Source organism: Ambystoma mexicanum, chromosome 10, assembly GCF_040938575.1.
Source record: "Ambystoma mexicanum isolate Mex_15411 chromosome 10, UKY_AmexF1_1, whole genome shotgun sequence".
In the NCBI taxonomy this organism is placed as follows: domain Eukaryota; kingdom Metazoa; phylum Chordata; class Amphibia; order Caudata; family Ambystomatidae; genus Ambystoma; species Ambystoma mexicanum.
In genome coordinates, this window is record NC_090932.1 from 908,538,643 (window position 1) to 908,553,575 (window position 14,933).

Below are 14,933 nucleotides of genomic sequence, written 5' to 3' on the forward strand. Positions count from 1 at the left end.
GCGGCTGTCATAATCCAGAGACATAATGAAGCCTGAATTAAAAATGTCAGTTTCTGTGAGTGTTGATAACTCGCTCCTTTCTTGTGCAAGTCAAAATGTGTCTTTTTGATGGGCTGAAATGACAGATTGAAAACGAGAGAAACGAGAGGCGAAGGGCTACAACAAGGCAACGCCGGAAAGCGAAGTAGGCCTGTAATGGAGTACTTAAAAAGGCAAGAAAGTAGGGTAGTGGCCCTTGTCTTTGAAAAGTAACCGAGCAGCAGTAAGATGCAGTGTCCCTGGCCAATCAGAACTATTAATGCGGCTGCTGGGGCCCTAACATGGACGTCTTTACACTAGACTGGAAAAGCCTTTCCACTAATTGCCAGACTGTACCGCATTTTCAGGTTCAGTTCCGTCCCATAATAGACTGACAATGATGGCCAAGGAAGGGGAAAATGCAGGCTCCCGCGTGCAAGCAGAGGGTCAGAAAGGGTTTCACAGGGAGCCCATCATTGCCTGGCACTAAGTACAGGCTTAAGCGCCCATCAGCCGCACTCCCTTCCAATTGAGAGGTCTAAAGTTAAAAGGGGCACCGAAGGAAACACATCCACCGCCGCAGATACCGCCGGGCACTAATTTGATCTTGCACAACCAGTGCACAGCTACAATTATCCACGGAAAGGAGAGCCCAGACATCCAATTCGACTTTCTAAGTGCTCTCTAATTGTAGCCATCGCCAGCATTTTTAGAGAGCAGTTTAAAATGCGAGATTGATAGAAAGATAAATGTGGGCCTGGATAATGAATATCTTTGCCTGTCTAAACCATGACTATCTATGCAAGTGGCACGTGGTGGCTTCAGGTGTTCTGCACAAATCGGCCGCAACGTGCTATGCCAACTGCAACTCCCCAGGGAGCAATTCTAAAGAAGCACGTACTCACGTACCGTAGCAAAAAAAACACACACAAAAAAAACTGAGTATCCATTATGTTTACACACACCAGATCATCCGAATCATTTCCATAAACATAGTACACTATTGAAACTTGTGCAAGCTCTGCATGGTAAGTGTCACATGTTTAGCGCGTGCACACACACAAACCCACATATATTTTTATATGACAAACACACAAGCACTCACATTGTGTGTATGTGGGTGTGGTGTGTGTGTGTGTATGTGTGTGGGTTTGAATGTGTTATACATCACTAATTCAATTACAACGTTATCATTTTAATCTGTTGTGATTCCATCCAAATCTGGCGCGCCCAGATGCAATACAGTCAATAAAGAGCGCTGAATCAAGCGCGCAGAGGTAGAGTGCCTGTCAATCCCATGCACCTGACTGCAATCCCGCCACCAGCGCAATTCAAGTAAAGGACATGCTGCACGGAGACTGCGCATTACAATGTTTGAACACACATGTTCTAGCATTGCAAAGCAACAGAACACATTGCAGCACCAAAGAGTTCAGGGTGGGTTCAAAGGATGTTTATCAGACTGAAAACATAACATTGCATGTAAAACAGAACTCTGCAAAGTGTCAATCAAAGAAAGGAAAGCCTCAATGTTTCTTTCTCTGTTAGTTCCCAGTTCCCTGGCACAGCGTGCACTGACACTAAGCTCACTCGCTCTTACTCGGAAGTCCGTTTTCTAATAGTTCTCTATCCTGCACAAGCCTTCCAGTCCTTTCCCCCACTCTGTTTACAGAAATAACACGCAGTAGCGATGCGCTGGCGCAGTTGCAGAATAGCTAAGAGTAGAGGCCAGGACTGAATAAGGGCTGAGCAAAAGCTTACCTTCAGACACAGGGTGGAGGCCTAAACCAGCTGCCAACAAGTCCAGCGACTCCCCCCAAATACTGTCCCCGCATCAGCTCAGGCCATGGGAGGCTGTAAACACACGGAAGGTGGTCAACACAAGAAAGATGGAAGCACACGCCTGGTATGTCTCCCCTTCAGCCGGAGTCAGCAGCCCCTCTGCACGGACTTCTGTCCAAAGCGCTAGTTCTTTTTTTCCCTTTTTTTTTTAGTGGAGCAAGATTAGTGCATACAAAACTCAACAATACAGCTCTGAAAGCCATTGTTGATATTCAACATTTTTCACATAGCGGAACAGAATAGACAATACGGTGTCTAGGAAACCACGGTCTGGATTACAGACCGATCGTATCTCTTGCCTTCCGAGGCCCGTAATCCTTTTTTATTAGAGACCGCAGCCAAAGGGACATAAAGCGAAATCAATAACAGTGCAACCTTTAAAAAATACTCCATACACCCAGCCTCCTGCACCTCAGCGAAAGGACGTCAAAATATACATCCAAGGTGCATAATTAATCGAGTCCTGCAGCCTCCTTATGTCCCTGCATTAAATATGTGGGCGCCATTAAATGAACGTTGCGAACGTGCTGTCACGTGAGTGGGTGTGTGTGGCGCAATTCATTCTTTTCGACATCCTTTAATACTGGCAATTGACAGCGAATTATTTCGACGGTTTGTTTGTGATGCTTGACAGCAATATAAATATACCCCCTTTCCCTATATTTCCACACGTTTTTGGTTTATCCTAATTCGCATGTAGGCTTAAAGATGAAAACCTTTTTTTTTAGTGCTGTATATTTATGCTGCATTTAAACAGAATTAACCAATCTCTATATTTTAATTTTTAACAAAAATATCTTCAAACAGTTCATGGATTTCTTTAGTCAGTTATTAAAACAGGTATTAATGAAGGTGGTTAGTGTGTTGGTGTTTGTCAAAACTGGAGATGAGTGGTTCTGTCAATATTGCATTGAGGTTTCTGCCCGCCTCCTTGCTAGACTTCCAGGCCAGTCGCCGGGTCCAATCCGCTTCCCATCTTTTACCTAAGACTTCAAATTCTCTAGGTAGCCATAGAAGTGATTGTCCCTACCAGTTCCCTTTCATCACTTCTGCAATTGACCAATTGACAGCTGATTGATGGTTATCTTTCCTCTCCAACAAAGGCAGGCATTACCATCACTATGGCTATGTACAGTAAATGCCTCCAGAGTAAATTACACCAGTCTAAATTTCTCCTTGGATCACTTAGTACAGCATCAACACACAAAAAAAAGTTTCTTTTTGTGCTCTGCTGTAGCGCAGACTTGGCCTTTCCTGTCAGCTCTGAAAGGGAGCATGACAGCTTCTTTAAAAAGAGGAGAATAAAGCAACTTGAATGGGAGATGGCACAGGGCTGGCCTAGAGCTTCTATTCGGGGAAAAGTGGCTATTCTCCAGCCTGAGAAAAATGGGCATGGGAGCCCAAGATAAGCTGCAGTGCCATTCAGTGGAGAGAGCTGTCACTGACCTTGATATTTTATTTATTTTTTATTGCAAAAAAAGTTCACCGTGTGCTTCGTCGCCGTCAAGCGGAGTCCGCAGATTCCCATACGACGAAAATAGGCAATACAAGAATATTGTAGCACTCTCCAGGAAATGCGTCAATTTCTCTCTTCAAGCGACACTTGAAAAGCTGTCAGTGGTTCAGGAGCGGGAACATAACAGAGGCCGGACATGGGATAATGCCACTTATCACCACCCTGGATTAAGGAGCAGGAACTCCAAAAATGTGAGCAGAACCTAAAAGCATAAAACAAAATTAAGTAACTGAAATGACAGAATTTGGCACTGTTGGGGAATAATCCTGTATCTTTCGCTGGACTTTCAATAAGGAAGCCCAGATACATGATGAGAAGTGCATCCACAAAGGACTGCACTAGCTCTTGGAGTAGTTTTGCCCAGGATTATCTACTTTAGTGGAATATGCACATGCCCCATCCCTGCCAAATCAGTACATAAACTGCAAAGGAGCCAGAACTACGCCACCTGCCTGATCTTTGGCCATTGAAGTCAAACTCCTATAGATGATGCATGGAGACATTGCTGAGCAAACGTTCCAATGCATCATCAAATGGCTACTGTCAACCAGCTGATTGCTGTTGCTACATAGACTTTCTACTGAAAGTCTGCAATTTGGTGGCCCTCTTTGGTCAATTCTACCAAATACATATGCATCTACATATGTATGCATGTGTTTATGTGGGGGTAGGGGTTTAAGGGGATGGAGGTGGGTTTGTGGGGTAGGGGAATCCCCATAACAAAAACAAAGTTGGATTCATGTCGACCGTTGACTAAACTAGAGACATTCAAAAGAAAGTCTATGCAATAATCTGGAACAATGTAAAGAAGCCTAAGGTCGTTTTCCTATATCCTGTTGCTTTACAGCTGATGAGATATGCAGATGTCTCTATCATCAAGGCTCTGCACTCTGGTACTACTGTCAGCTGCATCGCTGCTTGGAACCTGACCACATGCAGTTCAGAAGAGCCCTGAAAACTCCTCTTTTTCCCCGACAGCATTTGGATCTTAGAGCTTTGCACACTTAACCTTATCTCCTCAGGCGTTCTTCTCCATTCCCACTCTTTTGCTACTTCCAGCAGCGTTCATAATCTACCTGCTGCTGGTGGGAAGCACTAAGCAAAAAGTACAAATAGAGTAAAATAAAGTAAACGTGAACATGCAGACACATAACTCTTATTGTGAACAGGATTCATAGTCTCCTCTTCATCTGGTTGATCAATTCCAAGATGCTCACAGTCCAAAATAAAGTATCAACCCTCCCCAGTATTATTAGTCTTAACTATGCAGATGTAGACCAACCGTAAAACACTATGCAAAGTAGACTTTATGCACCTCTGCTCTGCCCGGCCGCCGTATAGGCAGGGCCATTGCAGCATTCCACATGCTCTTACATTTCCAGTGTGTTTATGTTCCAAACTACGCGTGGCCCATAGACTGAAGAGTTAAGAGCCTGCTGCTTCTATGCAAACACCCCCCCAGAATCTCCTAACAGAAAATCTAGAGGATCAATTATTTAATACAATTTCTATATAAAACCTACAAATAAATGCATAATGCCATTAAAGGGTCTGTTCTCTAAAATCCCTCAAAACTGCAGCCAGGATAACAGAGTGGAAAACAAAATGTCAGATGACTCCGGTGATTGAATTAAAATCCAGGTCATATATCATCTCAGCTCAAACTTTAAAATTGCAAGTACTAGGGGGCATCCATTTTTTGAATTCGAGCAGCCTCCCTTTGCGGCACTAAACAAGCAGCAAAAGCCCCCTACTGGGAGCTTTTGCTTACTGCAGCCTAAGCAGAGCTGAGGAGGCTACCTTCACTTTCATTTTACATTTTCTGTGCTCCCCAAGCCCAGGGAAGCACAGAAAACATAAAATGAAGGCAAAAAGCTGAGGCCCACCAATTAAAAATATAACATTGTTGTATTTGTGATTGCCGTGGTTGGAAAACAACGACAATCACAAATACAACAACGTTGTTATTCTGAATGCTGCAGCTTTCGCAGGGAGTCTCCTGGGCTCCCCCAACCATGAGGGAGTCTAGGAGACTCTCAGCAAAAGCTGCAGCATTCAGAATAACAACGTTTTTGGATTTGTAAATACTGCAGGATTTACAAATACAAAAATGTTGTATTTCTAAACACTGCGGTACGGAAACACAGCCGCGTTGTGTTTCTGCCTACAGCAGCTTTCACTTTGGGGCTCTCGGGCTCCCCCACTGGGAGCCCGAGAGCCCCAAAGTGAAAGCTGCTGTAGGCAGAAACACTGCAGCATTTCTAAACACCCGCTTTGTGTTTCTGCCTACGGCAGCTTTCACTTTGGAGCTGCCGCAGAGGGCTCCATGCTGAAGCTACCGCAAACATAAATACAACGTTTTAAAAACTGCTGTTTTATTTCTTAGTTTTCCGGGCTCCTCCAGCCTGGAAAACGTAGAAAAAAAAACGCAGCTAGTGCTTATTTAAAAAAAAAAAGAGCACTTACCGAGATGCAGCTGCAGCTTTCCTGCCTGTAGTCTCTGGTCCCCGTCCTCCGAGTCCGGCACCAATGAAGCAAAAGCCACCCAGTGGTAGCTTTTGTTTACTACAGCTGGCTGGCTTTTGCTTCATTAGTGCCGCAAACGCAAGCACAGACAGCATCCATTTCACAAAATGGATGCCCCCTAGTGCTTGCAATTTGAAAGTTTGAGCTTCATTTGCTCGAAACTTTGCATAGGGACTTAAAAAAAAAATATATATTTTAGGTATTTGTTTTATTATTGGCCATCTTTTTGGTCAAAAATATTTCTGAATGAACTATTCCTTTAAAGAAAGAGCCATGTACATGATTCCAAAACATGGCAGTGGTGACTGTGGACATTGCCATGATAAGCCAAATCGGGCTGACAATTTCTGTGGTTCCATAGGACAGACAGGACACCTCTGCTTCACTTTTTTCTATGCACTTACTCTATCAGAGTTGTCCCTGGACCTAGTATGATAGCAACAAATGTTTGTCTCCTCCCCTCCTGCCTTTACTTGTTCCCCCCACCAGCACTATCTGAAATGTCGTCAGGCCTAGTACGATAGTTGCTTGTTTTGTTCCTCTCCCTCTTTTCTTCTCCCTTCTCCCTCACCTCTTGTTAATCTACGGTCTTCCAGAAATGCTGTCAGGCCTACTACGGTAGTAACCTGTCTGTTTCCTATTTCCTTCCTATCTGTGTTTTAGGTCTTGCACTATCTGAAATGTTGTCAGGCCGAGTACGATAGTTAATTTTACATTCTTGTTGTTAACGGCCTGTAAGAATGTCATTGTATTTTCCATTGTTCCCTCCCTTGCCATGTAGCGCTTTGAAACACATTGTGTATAGGCACTATATAAATAAACTATCATATCATATCATCACTCCATCATTAAAAATGCGTAATAAAATACAACCTTTAAACAGTATAAAATGAAGGGAGCAGCATTACAATTATTCTCCTTAATTATTACAAAATGTGCCACTCGCATGAGTCTCAATTTAGGTCCCTGCAAAACTGGGGTTTCCAAAATTATTAATTTAATCAGCAATAAAGCGCCCTACCAGATGGGTCACAAGTAAGTCAGTAACATGGTTTCCAGATACATGAAAATCTGTTGAGACTCCTAATAATGGGTCCTATAAATTCACCCACTTCCATAGTTGCGCATATTACCACATTAACATTTACATCAAAGGGGTTCCATTCTCTAGTGAAGGCAAAATACTCCTCCTTTTTATTGCCAGTTGATTCTAGGTGGCAAGCATCTACATGGTTTCATTGACAGAAATCAAATTGTGGTATGTTATTTCATTTTAGGTTACTCATTTGCTTCTTTTGATGGAGGTTCCCTCCATACTCCACGCATATCCCCTACCCACTGCTGCCCTTATCCCTTTCCACCTCTCTAAACCACCTATCCCTCGACATAACCCTACCTATCTTGCCCCACGAAGTAGCCTGTCTTGAAGTAACATACCACAAAGTGATTTCTGTCGATGAAACAACAGTGTACGAATAGCAATGATCTTTGTCTCTTATAGATAGTGGGCCTCATTACAACTGTGGCGGTACAGTGACAATGGCGCCGGTAATGCTACCGGAACCGTTGTTTACCGTACCGCCACATTACGAGTTCTGCTCGAGGGTGCCCTTGCAGCCACCTCGTCTGACCAGGTGGCCATACCGGCACCCGCGAGCAGAACTAGATGGAAGCAACGATACCGTTATGAATGGTAACGCTGCTACCATCCTCCCCATTCTCATTGAGCCCTATGGGGGCTCAAATGGGAATGGGGACGTACCGGCTCCGGGTCCCGTGCAAGGGGAATTACCGGGTCCGCCAAGGTTGGAATGGCCCGGTGATTCCCCTTTCGCAGGACCCAGAGCCGGAGCAGAGTTTCGGGGTAGCCATGCCGGTAAAACCAGCATGGCTACCTCCAACCTCGTAATGAGGCCCAATGTCTTTGGTTCAGAGTTGTTTATGTCAAAGTCCTGTACGATTCGGAGGGGAGGTAATCTATTCCAAATACATCAGTGTTAAAATTGTTTCTCCTACTGCAGAAATGTAAGATGGCCTCTGTCTATTACTTATTATCGTTCATATATGACAGAATATTTGTTCACAGATATACAAATCTAAAAAACCTGAAGATGTACATCTGATTGATAATGGGAATTCAAAAGTCATAGGCACATTTTTTAAAAGTAACCCATTTATTGCACTGGCACTTTATTTAATCAAAATATTTGGGGCACATGAGACAGAATGGATTATTTGTGCCGAAAAAAAGGGATTTGTACGGCATTCTGCCCACAAATCTCTGTTTAACAAATGGGGATTTGCAGGCAGAATACCGCACAAATCCCATTTTTTTCGGCGCAAATAATCCATGAATCAGGGCCAGAGCTGTTTTTGGGATTCCCTTAACCCATCTACTGCCACTCCGCCCCCAGGGCCAATCAGTAGTGGTTGCTAGGACGTCAGGGTGTGGGTTACAAAGATCAGTTCCACTACTTAATGTATGATGTAAATATTAATCCTAAAGGTACGAGAACACTTTACTACGATATATATATATACATTCCAAAGGCAGTGAATTGATTAATTGGAATGAATTAGAAGGATACACTTGGAATTTGGTAAGTGAAGTTTCACCACAATAGTTGAACTCCAAGTAGGCTTGGTTACACAGACGGTGATAAGGAAATAATCCAACACACTGACACGTGGAACTGAGAGACAACAGGAGAATGTGGTGTTCTAGAGCTGAATGAAGTTGAGATTTGTATAGTAATTCACAACATTGTTCCACAGTAACTGAAAGTGACAATGAATCATTAGCACACACTTTTCCATCCACATGCTTTGGTTTACCTAGGGTTCTATGCCATGTGGCAATTATGACAAAGACATATTACTAAGGTCACAAATGGGAGGCCCAGGAACCTCGGGAGACCACCTGCTATGCAATGTCAATGGATCTATGGACATTCTTGAATAGTTCTTGCAGAATGACATTTCGCCAAATTTTTGGTTGCCAATCTTATTGCTTTTTTTAACCACAGAAAGCAGGTGGAGGTTCAACCCCTGCCTCCCCCTTCCACCTTCAACCACCTCCTTTCTATATAACTAGCACAACTGCAGACTGTCCTGAATCAACATAACATAACTTAACCATACCCAAACATGCAGTACAAAGAGTGTTAAAAATAGTGGCAAAACATAATTCTGTGGACATTTCATTTGGCAAAAATGGGTAGTGTCCCGTTAACAAGGATGTGGTATATGGTGAATCCCCCACAGCCTTTACATTTTGTCTGGCCTCTGAGCAGATATGGAAAAATGACTCAATAAAGGATCTGAAAGGCTCCTCTGTTCACGGATTCATGGGTGTTCACAATTGCAAACTACAATTGCAGCCTAATGGATACCCAATAGTCAGGTGCTTAATGTTTGGGGAGCAGCTGTGAACTGATGCACATCTCAACAGGCCCTATGGCTTTGAACAACAAGCAATCCAGGGAATGGATAGACAGGCCAGTGAAGGAACCATTTTGGAACCTGGTGGCCACCATGACAGGGATGCCTAATTCCAAGATTGTGGCATGGGCTTCTATGTCCTCAGCCCACAGAGCCATAGGCTGATAAGATCCTACTAGCAGACACCTAGTTATAACAGATCTTGGGGTAGGTCAGCTAATCATGACCAATCCCAAATCCCATGCAGGTGCACACACTCAATCACTATAAAGTTTAATTAATAGTGAGACCAGATATAAAGAGAGGCATAGCACTAGCATCAGCTTGGGAGTTTGTAGTTAATTGGAGAGAGTGAGACAGGGCAGAGAGAAGACCAAGGAAGAGCAGTGCATATGAAGTGGCCAAGAGCAGTAAGAAAGAGAGCTTAATTTGGAAGGAGGAAGACATGAGGGAGCAGGATACACTGTAGAATAGAGAGAACGGGAAGAGAAAGGAATGTATGATACGATATGATATGATATTTATTTGTATCACGCTCGTACACAAGTGTTTCAGAGCGCGACTAGGCAGAAGCAAAGAGGAAGGTCTTGATGTGCTTCCGGAACCGCAGATGGTTCTCCTCAAGTTTTAGAGTGTCAGGGAGGCTGTTCCAGAGGGAGGCCCCAGCTGAAGATAGAGATCTACCCCCAGTTCGTTTAGATAGGGAAGAGGAATGAGGTAAAAGAGGAAATAAAGTAAATCCAGGAGGAGGCAGTAGAGAATAACTGGTGCAAAGTAAGATCCAGGGATCTGAACTTTGCCAGTCTAAAAAGGACAGAATCAAAAATGGGAATATGGAAGTGAAAGGGGAAAGCAGTGGGGGCTGAACCATAGGATAATCAGGATATTAGGGATGAATCAGTTGAGTCTCTTTCTATGTTTAGGCCACACACTAACAAGACTCCATTCTAAGCACACCCGAATGAGCAAGCATGCAAGGCTCGCTACAATACATAATTCACTGCATGCTGATTTGCCACTGATGGTGCTGGAGCAGCAGCAGTGATGACTTGAGGACAGGGACAGAAGGAGGAGACGGAGGAGGAGGAGGAGGATGAGGATGGGGACACAGAGGATGCAGGTGGCGAGGCCGGGATCCCTTGCACAAGGGCCACCCTTGATTTGGCACTCCCTGACATGACATGGATGGGGTGGATGGCAGCAGGAAGTTGCTTATTTTAAATGGATTGTGTTTTTCAAAATGGCCACCAAAGCTTTTCCTAGATGAGGCGATACCACTACTATTCCTAAGGAGACTGGAGGACAACAGGTCCACTTCTAGATAGAGAGAGCAGGGAGGTTCCCGCAGACCATGTCCATTCAGGAAAGAAACTACATGAAATGGGAAGAGTTACAAGACAGTGCAATCACAACGGTGACCAGGGATCTTACGCTCGTGATGGCCAAAGAGAAGGTGTTTTAGGGACCAGGTTCTTAAAGAAGGGTGGTGATCAACTGATGAAGAACATCTAAGTACCCACCCCAGTATTCTGCTAGAGTGTTAGTTCCCAGAAGAACTCACTCAGTTTCTCGATCTGCCCGAAGAGACATGCTGACTGGTACATGCCTGGAAGGCATCAGCCGTGCGAAGCCTATCCCCATACTCAAACCCCATAAACTGGCACCCCGAAGACAAAGACCAGGGTTGCTAATCAGACACTCAAACCAGGCGCATGGAACCCCTTTCTGGCATTGTTGTGAGAGACTTTATTTTTGCCTTATGACAAAGACGTTGCCAAAATATTGCTTAATTGCTGTGGTGATCAAAATAACCCTATTTCTATTACAGAAACCAGACCATGTGTCAGTCTTTTTAAGCCCACCTCTTGGCTGCCCTGTTACACATGACATTTGTTAATTTAAGGATAGGATACATAAACCCCAGTGGATGCAATTGAGTTACTATAGATGTGTCAGATCAAATTAGTTCCCAAAAATCCAGGATCAGGAGAACTCCCCGAGATCTTTGTCGAACGGCTGCACTATTTACATTACATCTGGGGCATACCTAACCACTGTGGGGAGTATGGTAGAGTTACGTTAAGAATGTTCACTGCATTAGCTTGTATCTATAGTTATGTGAGACCACAGTTGTGTGTGCTCACATGAGTTTCCATGTCTCATCCAGTATTTCATGGCCACGTCCTCACTCTGGTAGCTGTCTCTGCTGGATGTAGGTATCTGGCCTATTTGTAAAAAGAAGACAGTGGTTTTCGAAATGTCCCTTTAATTATAAACAAAAGTGGATATCGTGCTCTCTGTGGGCTCAAAAAGGAAAGTAGGAAAAAGCCACCAGGATTCATAATTCTACCTACCATATTATTTCCATTTAGGAGAGGTCACCAATTTTTTGGGACCTATGTAGTGGGATAAATATTCCTTCTCGGAAGAGATCCTCATCTGACCAACCCTACACTCCTACTGTTTTTGATTAAAATGTGAGTGATATGCCTTTTATCTTATCAAGGAATATTTAAATTTGATAGAGGTGAGACCAATTTTTGTATGCAGCGATGCACAGGCCCAGATTGAAATGTCCACATTATCTACCTGACTGGTTTGCATATGGCTGGACCCCTTTTGCAATGGTGCGGACAGGCTAAAAAACAGTGGTGTGGAAGGTTGCCCAGAGCAATGCCAGTGGTTCAGATTAATTTGAAACCTTCCACCATCACTTTTTTGGTTGTAGTTTGTCTCCCTATGTGAGAGAGTGAATGCCCAGACGTGGGTCCCTGGCTCGCTGTTTCATAGGGAAACAAGCTGCACCTCACTGAGGAGACCCAACAAGGCCAAAACATGTCTGGGGTTGCTTGTGTTTCCATGCAGAGGGGAACTGGCCTAGCAGTTCAGGCAGGCCTGCTCCCATTGGTGGCAGTACCTGACTGATTTGCATATGGCTGGCTCCTTTTGCCATGGCGCAGACGGGCTAAACAACAGTGGTGTGGAAGGTTGCCCAGAGCAATACCAGTGGTTCAGATTAATTCGAAACCTTCCACCCATCACATTTCCGGTCACAGTATCTACTTCTACATAAATATGCTTGTGCGATCACAGAATGACACTGTGTAAGGATTGCAGGGGACTCAATGCCCTTTGCAGGTTAATGTGACAGCTTTAAAGGGATTACAAACCAGTAACATGCATACTGTTTTGAGCAGCTAAAAAATAGTTTCCCAAGTCTAAGACTCCAAGTCCACCCACACCATTTAGTTTGCATATGGTGTTGAATTATATTCATGGATGGTGGTTTCCCAGTCCAAATTTGTTTTGTAGTGGAAGTGTGTAGTTTTATGAAAAAGGAGGTACTCAGAAGATGAACAGGGATGTTCAAGAATAAGTATATGACTTTCGGTAGGATTACCATCCCTGAGATATAAACCCAAGGTGGATATTGACAGTTGAATTTATTTTTCAATTGTCGGTACCGTGCATTCTGAAATGTTCACATCATTTAGTTGTAATAGGCCCTGCAAATTCCAAAATAATTCCAGTTCTAAAAATCTGAACATCAAGGGGCTCCATCTTAACACAGGGACACCCGATACATTTTCTATACAGTCAGTAATGAGAAAACATTCAGATTTGGATATGTTAATGTTCAAGCAGAGCATGTATCAAATGTTTATAACTCCAGCATCAGTATAGGCATATTTTTCCTCGGATGTAAAATGCATAATATGTCATCAGCATCAAGCACAACGAGTCCCTTATGGTGATAGAAACAAATGCAGCTGTCTCTCAGATTGCATGATTAGGGTTCCATTGCTATTGCAAATAACAGGAGAGACAATGGACACATTTGCTTCATTCCATGAGAAATTGCTATGGGGGAAGACAGTATTCCAGTCACATGCACTCAAGCAGTGGGTTTATTCTAGCAATGAGACCAAGGAGATGGAACATGTACCCATGGTAATCCTGCACAGTTCACATATTTTGAAGAGCCACTGTGAAGAAACAAAGACCTTTTTATGAATCTAAGAGAACTAATGCTGTAGGTAGGCCCTCCTTTACATGAAGAAAGGATAGCCAACAGCTTCCTAAGGTTGTAAAGGGTTGTTGATGTAACCCACCCTTTGATTTGGTAGCAACATACATGCCACTCATCCCAACCAATATTTCCCAAGCAACTGAAGTGGCTACAGTACTGTGGAACTAACTGCAGGGTGAAAGAGGTCTTAGTGATTCCCTTCGGTTGGCGAGTCTCTTATTTTCTACGGCACCCTCGGAAAGGGTCCTCAAACTGACTTCAGGGGGACACTGTCATGTGATTATAACTCCTATTAATCTTGTCCCTTTCTAAAATGTCCCATTCTTCCCCATTCCCTCCAGAACCATTTGTACCTGTGGTGAAATGGAGGGCTGCTGTAGAGTAACCAAGCACAGTCCCACACCTGGCCTCGAGATGTTGGCCTACAAACTTGCGTAGTAGTTCAAAGTAAGCCCTTGCATCTATATTTATGAGTGCTTGATTTTTCAGAATTAAATAGTACCAGTGCTCGGCAGTGCTTAGTTAGAACCCAACTGGGTAGTTCACAATGTTCTGAACTTGAGTTGTGTGAAAGGTGCACTATGGTGTCCTTTGTTAATCTGCCTTTTCTTAATCACAGTGATAGGCGTGCAATGATATTTTTGTTATCCTTACCATGGTTGTGGTATGGCGAAAGATGAACATTCCCACTTGCGTTCTTATCCTGTTTTGAAGATGCTGGCATTGACTGGATGTCTAAGGTAGATGGGGATTCACAGATGAGCAGGTTGTGTTAAGTTTGGACTGCAGAAAGCTGCCGTTAGCACACACATGACTGGCAACGTGATGCAGTTGGGTGGGGATATTTATAGTGCCTCTGTTTCCAGGTTGTTCTGCTAGCAGGATTTGGGGAAGTCTCAAAGTATGAACTCCACTACAGGATTTGGAAGGATTGTGATTTTCGTAAGGCCTCAGGGGAAATGTAGGTACTCCATAAGAAAATAAATTATGTATCTTGGTTGATCAAGGTCCTACACTATGACGTTCTTTTTGCCTGAAGTCACACTCCCCATGTGGTCTGTTTTTGAGGGTCATTATGCTGCTTGGTCCTACCTGGGGATAACTATGCTAGGTGAAATTGTTCTGTCGGATCTCAGTGGCCTAAGACTATCATGAGTCATGGTCATGTCAGTAATCCCCCCAAAACATGGTCACACTCCCCCGTTGGGTATATGCTTATACAAGTTTTGTGAATAGATGTTTTGTAACAGCCTGGGGACATGTACATTGGTTGTATTTTCTAGGATCTGGACCAAAGTGTTTCAAGTCCACCAGATAAAAACCTTATTTCTCACTCAATTAGCATCTTATATCGCACTTACTTCATACATTTGGTGGCTGGGTAGTCTTCACTGATTTTGGTTGCTGGGGGAGATGGTAGTGGTCGTAACCTGTGATAAACTGCTGTAGTACGGACATGGGAACACTGGGTGAATTTTATTATTGGATGAGAGATCCACTTTAAAGGTGTCTGGATTCATTTGAGCTGTTATTTTGAATGGGCCTATGCATGGACGTGGT

The 14,933-nt window shown here is 43.6% G+C and overlaps 1 long non-coding RNA gene across 2 annotated transcripts in view; it reads right to left on the reverse strand.

Annotated features, from left to right (window-relative positions):
- LOC138491858 (uncharacterized) overlaps positions 1-14,933 on the reverse strand; it is a 1,096,402-nt gene that overhangs the window by 983,503 nt on the left and 97,966 nt on the right. Inside the window, exon 1 of one of the 2 annotated variants that reach the window (XR_011276098.1) lies at positions 1,780-2,050. The exons of the other annotated variant lie outside the window; for it this stretch is intronic. This is a non-coding gene — a long non-coding RNA (uncharacterized lncRNA). Of the gene's footprint in view, positions 1-1,779; positions 2,051-14,933 lie in introns of those variants that run through there. 2 annotated transcript variants of the gene reach the window in all.